The sequence below is a fragment of the Salvia splendens genome, chromosome 3, assembly GCF_004379255.2.
Source record: "Salvia splendens isolate huo1 chromosome 3, SspV2, whole genome shotgun sequence".
NCBI classification, from domain to species: domain Eukaryota; kingdom Viridiplantae; phylum Streptophyta; class Magnoliopsida; order Lamiales; family Lamiaceae; genus Salvia; species Salvia splendens.
The window spans coordinates 999519-1006342 of NC_056034.1; the positions used below are offsets into that span (position 1 = coordinate 999519).

The following is a 6824-nucleotide window of genomic DNA, read 5'->3' on the forward strand; positions in this document are numbered from 1 at the left end:
GCTAGAATTAGAGCCTATAAAAGGTTGTGTAACCATTGAGATAATCAATTCAAGTCATTCACAATGTAGGCTTTAAAGTTCTCCCCGTCTTTTACTTTCCGCAATAATCTTTTATTTTCCGCATTGTATTTTCTAACATGGTATCAGAGCAGGTTCGATCACATGGATCGATCACTGTCTCTAACGCAAAAATAACCAAAAAAAAAAACCAAAACCCTATCAGAAAAACATCTAAGGAGGTGGAGGCTTCTGCGATTAGCAACAGGAAGTTCTTCACCAACAAAGTGACAGCATAGCAAGACCTGACAGAAACGGCGTCACAAGCAGCGGCAGCGCTGTAAACGATGGTAGCGCTTGGCTGGACGGAGACAACGATGTTGATTTCTCCGCGGTTGAATTTCGAACAGCCCCCGGCGGCGCCGAAGCTTGGATTTTCCTCCGCCAAGAAGTCAATATGTTTACCGCATTGCAAAAATTTCACCAAGACAGGGATACTGATCCCACTGAATTTGAGGAGTCTGTTGCACAAGCCTTGTTTGATGTGGAAAACACCAACCAAGACATTAAGAGTGAATTGAAAGACCTCTATATCAACTCTGCAGTGCAAATTGATGTTGCTGGAGGTAAGAAGGCTGTTGTGATCCATGCTCCCTACAGACTGAGGAAAGCTTTCCGCAAGGTGCACCCAAAGTTTGTTAGAGAGCTTGAGAAGAAATTCAGTGGAAAGGATGTCATTTTTGTTGCTACCAGGAGGATAGTACGCCCCCCAAGAAGGGTTCTGCTGTCCAAGGCCTCGATCCCGCAAACTCACTTCAGTCCACGAAGCTGTGCTTGAAGATGTTGTGTACCCTGCTGAGATTGTTAGAAAATGTATCAGATACAGACTTGATGGATCAAAGATCATGAAGGTGTTCTTGGATCCTAAGTCGAGGAATGATACTGAGAATAAGCTGGAAACTTTTGCTGGGGTGTACATGAAGCTTTCTGGAAAAGATGTTGTCTTTGAATTCCCCACAGTGGAGCGTAAGAAGACAAAGTAGCCGAAGAATTATCCGGCCGAGGGGGAGAGGTTAGCCCCAACCGGATAATTATTCGAGATGATTGGAGCAGCGCCTATGCCAGAGAGGAGAAGATAGCTTCAGGCAGAAATGGTCCGGAGAAGAAGAAGCAACCGAGAAAGGAGAATCTACTGTCGAAGAGGTGGCAGCCGTGAGAGGCTGTGAACTCACATTATAATGAAGTGTTTGGCAGAGCGGAGATATCAACCTCTTGCCAAACGATTCAATCTTCGAATTAAGGAGAGAATTGCCGAGGACGAAGGCAGAGCAGCTAACATCTGGGTGGCGAGGGGGAGAGAGATAGTGTCGCCACGCAGCCGCTGTGAAGAGTTGATGGGAATGGGATGGTGTCGAGAGGACGTTGAGAACCTGTTGCCAAAAGACGATGTTAAAGGAACAACCGCTAGAAAAGCCGAGAAGTGTCGACTGTTGAAGAATCAGAAACTGGATTGAAGGAGGGACGAGAGAATTTTCACCTCGATTTAGGGGAGAGCAGAATTTGGATAGATGACCAAAAGTATTCCAAAAAGAAGAAGAAAATTTGGGTCTAGTGTCCTTAGGCTCAACAAAGAAAAGAAATGGGCCAAGAATGCCCCCAAATTAAGCTTTGGGTTGTAACTTAAATTCAGTCCAAAGGAGAATTTGCTCCTCGACACGAGTAAAAACTGTCATTCAGAAAGGTGAATGAGCTCCTCACACGAGTAAAAACTGTCAGTCAGAAAAAAATGAAGTGGCTCTTAGATACGAGCAAAAACTGTTTAGATTAGCTCATTGACAAGAGTCAAAACTGTCTCAATTAGCTCCTCGACAAGAGTTAAAACTGTCTAAGATGGCTCCTAGATATGAGTTAAAACTATCTAAGATGGCTCCTAGATACGAGCTAAAACTATCTAAGATAGCTCCTAAATATGAGTAAAAACTGTTTAAAGAATCTCCAGTACACGAGTTAAAACTGTCTAGATTGACTCCTTGACACGAGTTAAAACCGTCAACAAAAATTGAAGAGCTCCTTGATAAGAGCCTAAACTTTCAATGAAGAAAAATTGAAGAACTCCTTGAAACGAGTTAAAACTTTCAAAGATGAATGAAGAGCTCCTTGAAACGAGTCTAAACTTTCAATAACTCTTTGATACGAGTATAAATTATCAATGATGAATTGAAGAAGCTCTATGATACGAGCATAAACTGTCAATGCAAATTGAAGAACTCTTAAATACGAGTATAAACTATTTATCAAACTAAAAATCCTGCAAGTTAAGTGTCGAAAAACTCGATACTCAACTTGAGGGGGAGTGTTGGAATAAGGAAATCAATTAATTGGAGAACAAGAAGGCAATGGATGAAGTTATGGCAAGAATAAAGATGGAAAACAATTAAAGACTATGGAAAATCAAATATAAAGTATATTAGTATAATTAGAATATATTTTCCATGTATAGCTAAAATTAGAGCCTATAAAAGGTTGTGTAACCATTGAGATAATCAATTCAAGTCATTCACAATGTAGTCTTTAAAGTTCTCTCCGTCTTTTACTTTCTGCAATAATATTTTATTTTCCGCATTGTATTTTCTAACAGGTAATTTTTTTTTGTAGTATTACCTCTGCACGTGTTTCATGCCAGGCTTATAATTTAACTTTAAAATTAATCTCCGATGATTACTGAAAAGGCAGTTATGTCCTAAAGAATGTTGCAACAAAGGAATCACCTTTTGGTTTGATGTTTCACGAGTTTGATGTATTCTTTTCTTACATGTATGGTATTCCATGTTTATCTATTATTTTATTGCAATCTCATGTCGTTATTATATAATCAAATATTATTTATCTTCACTTTTTTCCATGTTTCATAATTGTGTTGACATGTACCTAGTGCACTGGCCCGTGAGATTGAAGGCATGGGTTTGCGACCCAATACCTAAAGAAGACGAATTCGAACCATTATGTCTCGATGTCACGTGGTCCGGCATGGAGAAATGCTTGGAGATGGGCTTGTGCAGGGGCATTGGTGTAAGCAATTTCTCTTGCAAAAAGCTCCAAAATTTGTTGGATTTCGCATTTGTACCTCCTACGTAGTCTAAAAACGCGACTTTTAATTTGATTATGTTATAATAATAATAATAATAATAATAATAATAATAATAATAAAAAATAAAATTTGATGTTTATAGGTTGAAATGCATCCTATGTGGAGGCAGGAGAAGCTAAGAGATTTTTGTCGTGATCAAAATATCCATGTCAGTGCATATTCTCCTCTTGGTGGGGGGGGGGGGAGGATCTATGGGGATCAATGGTTGTGATTAAAGACCCATTAATTAAGTCACTGGCTTTCAAACATAGAGCAACTCCGGCCCAAATTGCTCTGAGTTGGGGTTTGTCGAAGGAGGTCAGCGTGAACGTGAAAAGTTTTAATCAAGAGAGGATGAAGGAGAATAAGGGAGCAATCGATCTCAAGCTGGAAGACGAAGAAATACTCGAAATCGACTCAATGTTTAAAGAGATGAAGATCTTGAGAGGGGAAGTATTTGTCAACCAATCAACTAGTCCTTACAAAACCCTTCAAGATTTGTGGGATTATGAGATTTGATGTATTTGTAGTGTGGGGGCTTCAGCACCTCCAATCATTTTAACTTTTTATCCTAATATATAATGTTTTGTTTGGTTTGAATGATAATATATCAATGATAGTTTGCATGAGTCAGACCGTGATGGGAAACTCGACTCACATTCTACATGAGCTGCTAGACATTCTTGTCATCATCTATTCATGCGCATCAAAAAATATTAACAAAAATAAGATCATATTTGTAATTAAGATTGTGTATAGAGCATTTAATTACACAATCAAAGAACTTATTGTGTAGTTCATTTGAACATAAAACGCATGTCATTGATTTCATATGGATAATTTGTTTTCTTACGTTTTTTTTATTGCTACTAAAAAGCACAGTATCGCATCCATTTTCAGAATTATATAATTTAATATGCATGCCATCTTTATTTTTTCTTTCATGGTTAATCATTTATATTAAGTAATGTTTTTAAGACAGCTAATTAATACTAATATCTTTCATGTTAATTTCATTTCCGTAATTATTTTATTTTAGAATGATAGTTGAGTTCATTTATTTGTGATTGGATTTTGTAGTAGTGTTTTTCAAGGACTAAAACTATTTAAGATAAGAATAAAGATTAATGAATGTTTAAAAGAATAAAATATTATTTTGTGAATGATAAATGTTTTTTCTGTACAGCGGGATATGATAATCATATTTCGGAATGATAATCATAACTATATTATTTTTTAAGTTTTGTTGTATTCAAAACTTGAAAAGTGTAAGAAAAAAATAAAATGATGAAAAAGAAAGAAAGAAAACGACATACATTTAATACTTGAAATAATTATCAAAATAAAATAAAAATGAAAGATATTAGAACTAATTAGCCGTAAAAAATAACCTATAAAAGTAATTAACAAAGAAAGTAAAATTAAAGCTGACAAAGTGATATAACAATAAATAAATGCAAGGATAATAAAATATGAAAAATCAACTACCTGCGTTTTGTATACACAGCAGCCCCCGCTGTGCAATTTCCCACAGCAGGGGATCCATTCCATGTGAGTAATGAAGAGGAGCATGAGCTAACAGCAGTCCAAGCGCAACCACTGAGATCCAAATCTCCAAAATATTCTTGATTAGTTTTTTTATGCTTTTAATTCTTTGTCGATTACTAATTTTTTTATTTTATTTTGTGATTTTGCCCTTTTCAAACTAATCTTGTTTACAATATTCTGAGATTGAGATTTTGTGTTAGTGGTCTTTTAGTAACTTCATTTTGGCATGAACAATGTTTGCATTATTAAACTACCACAATCTTTTGAAACTTTTATATTTTTTTGGAATTAGTTGCAATATTTACTTGCATTTGTTCTCCCAAATTTTTTGTAGAGAATGGAAAATAATATGCGAATGTATAATTGGGCTTATTTTGAGTTATGTGTGATTTAGGGTAAACTTGGTAATTGTGAACCCTTTCCCAATATTTAGGAAATATTTTTTTCCTTCAAATTCCAAGGGTTTATTCGTTTTCCCTTAAATATTCTCTATTTCAATGATACTCTAAAACCGGAGGGAAATTTACAGAATAATGTACAATGTAGTGGAACTCAATCATAAACTATAACTTATTCAAAAAATATTGAATATGAGGGTTTACAGTTAATGTATTTTAGTTTTCAAATCTTATTGGAGTACAAATTATCGAGAGAAAAAAAAACCAAAGATACAGTAATCGTAATAGTACAATCGCTCAACTTGTCTCGACTGCGCGAATTGGAGCCATTTGGTTATGGTGCTATGTGCTGATTTGCTTGCGTAAATCGAAATTGTGAAGTGTTTAAGAAAGGGGCTTGATGTGATTGAAGAGCCGAATTGACCATTTTGACACGGTGGCACTTCTCCGCACGCCATGAGTCTCCCCTTGATCCTTCCCTCGCACCACACTCACTTTTCAGCCCATCTTCTTCTCGCATGCAAACTGTTTGACGAAACACCTCTATTGTTTTGAACTACTTTGGGACGGGTTTTCGAATCACTCTATTAAGCTTTTAGAGTCGTTCACACTTATTCTGCTATTTGCGGCGAAGTGAATTATAAATACTACTGAATGCTGCAAAAATTTTGCAACTTCTTTTATGAAGATGAGTAAGAGTTTAAAAAAGAAAAAGAAATATACGTACATATTTGAGAAAATAAGTTAAAAAATATAAAAATTTATCGGTTTATTTTTGGCTTTATCCCTGCAGCTCAGTCAAACTGTTTGTAGAAATGTCGCCATAAGAATCTCAACAGCATCACCTAATAAAACTGTGTGTTTATGTCAATGAACCACATTTATAGCTAATTATTGGATGCTTCAACTCCAAAAACAACAAATTAAACATAAATCCAAGGAATTCTATTTAAATCATTAATGAAGCTCCCTTAAACAACAAGAACTGACAACGAAACACTAAATCGATTTAGTTTTTCTTGATCTCCTTGGAATGCTTTTGTTTGCCCTCTTTCTTGATTAAATCTTCGGCCTCTTTTTTTTCCTTTTCCTGACGGTCGATTAATTCAAACATAAGTGCTGTATAAAGAACGCCGGGCAATATACGAATCGTATCTTCTAAGATGCCTCCTTTAGACTCCTTCATTTTCCCTATAAACCCTTGTTTGAGGAATGTCCACATATCCCTGCAAAATCGGAATGAAAATTGTGAAATCAAGAAGAAAAGGAGGAGGAGAAGACGGCGATACGACGACGTACTAGTGGAAATTTTCAGCTGCGGCGAGTGAATTAGGGTTTTGATGTGGAACAATTTGTGCAGAATGTTGGGAGAGAGAGATGGAATAGTAATTGGTTAAAGAATTACGATTACATACGATTCGCATGGGATATATAGCAACTGGGATCTCACATCTGCTGAGACACGTGTACGGCTAGATGCTTTGGATGTTTCTGGATTTCGGATTTAATCCGTACATATTGGGCAATTTCAAAATACAGTAAATATTTTACATTTAAATTTCAAAATTTTGAATTATAGTAGTATTATTTGTTTTCATTTCAAATTCCAAACTTTATAGACTAGAAAAAATTTCAATTTAAATTAAAAACCTTACTAGATTATCTAGAAATCGATGCAAAGTGCATTTTTTAAATAACAATTAATCTGCGTAAATATAAGTAGTTTAATGTATTTATTTGATGGATCAGCAAAG

The 6824-nt window shown here is 35.6% G+C and overlaps 1 long non-coding RNA gene and 2 pseudogenes across 1 annotated transcript; 2 read left to right on the forward strand and 1 right to left on the reverse strand.

The window, feature by feature from the left end:
• The first annotated feature begins 454 nt into the window (after positions 1-454).
• LOC121795311 lies at positions 455-1040 on the forward strand (annotated as a pseudogene).
• Positions 1041-2823: 1783 nt separating this feature from the next.
• Positions 2824-3643, forward strand: LOC121795314 (annotated as a pseudogene).
• Positions 3644-5931: 2288 nt separating this feature from the next.
• LOC121795186 lies at positions 5932-6456 on the reverse strand. Its single transcript, XR_006049410.1, has 2 exons — positions 6370-6456; positions 5932-6296 (listed from the first exon to the last, which is right to left on the reverse strand). It is a non-coding gene; the product is annotated as an uncharacterized LOC121795186 (long non-coding RNA).
• Between the last annotated feature and the right edge of the window lie 368 nt (positions 6457-6824).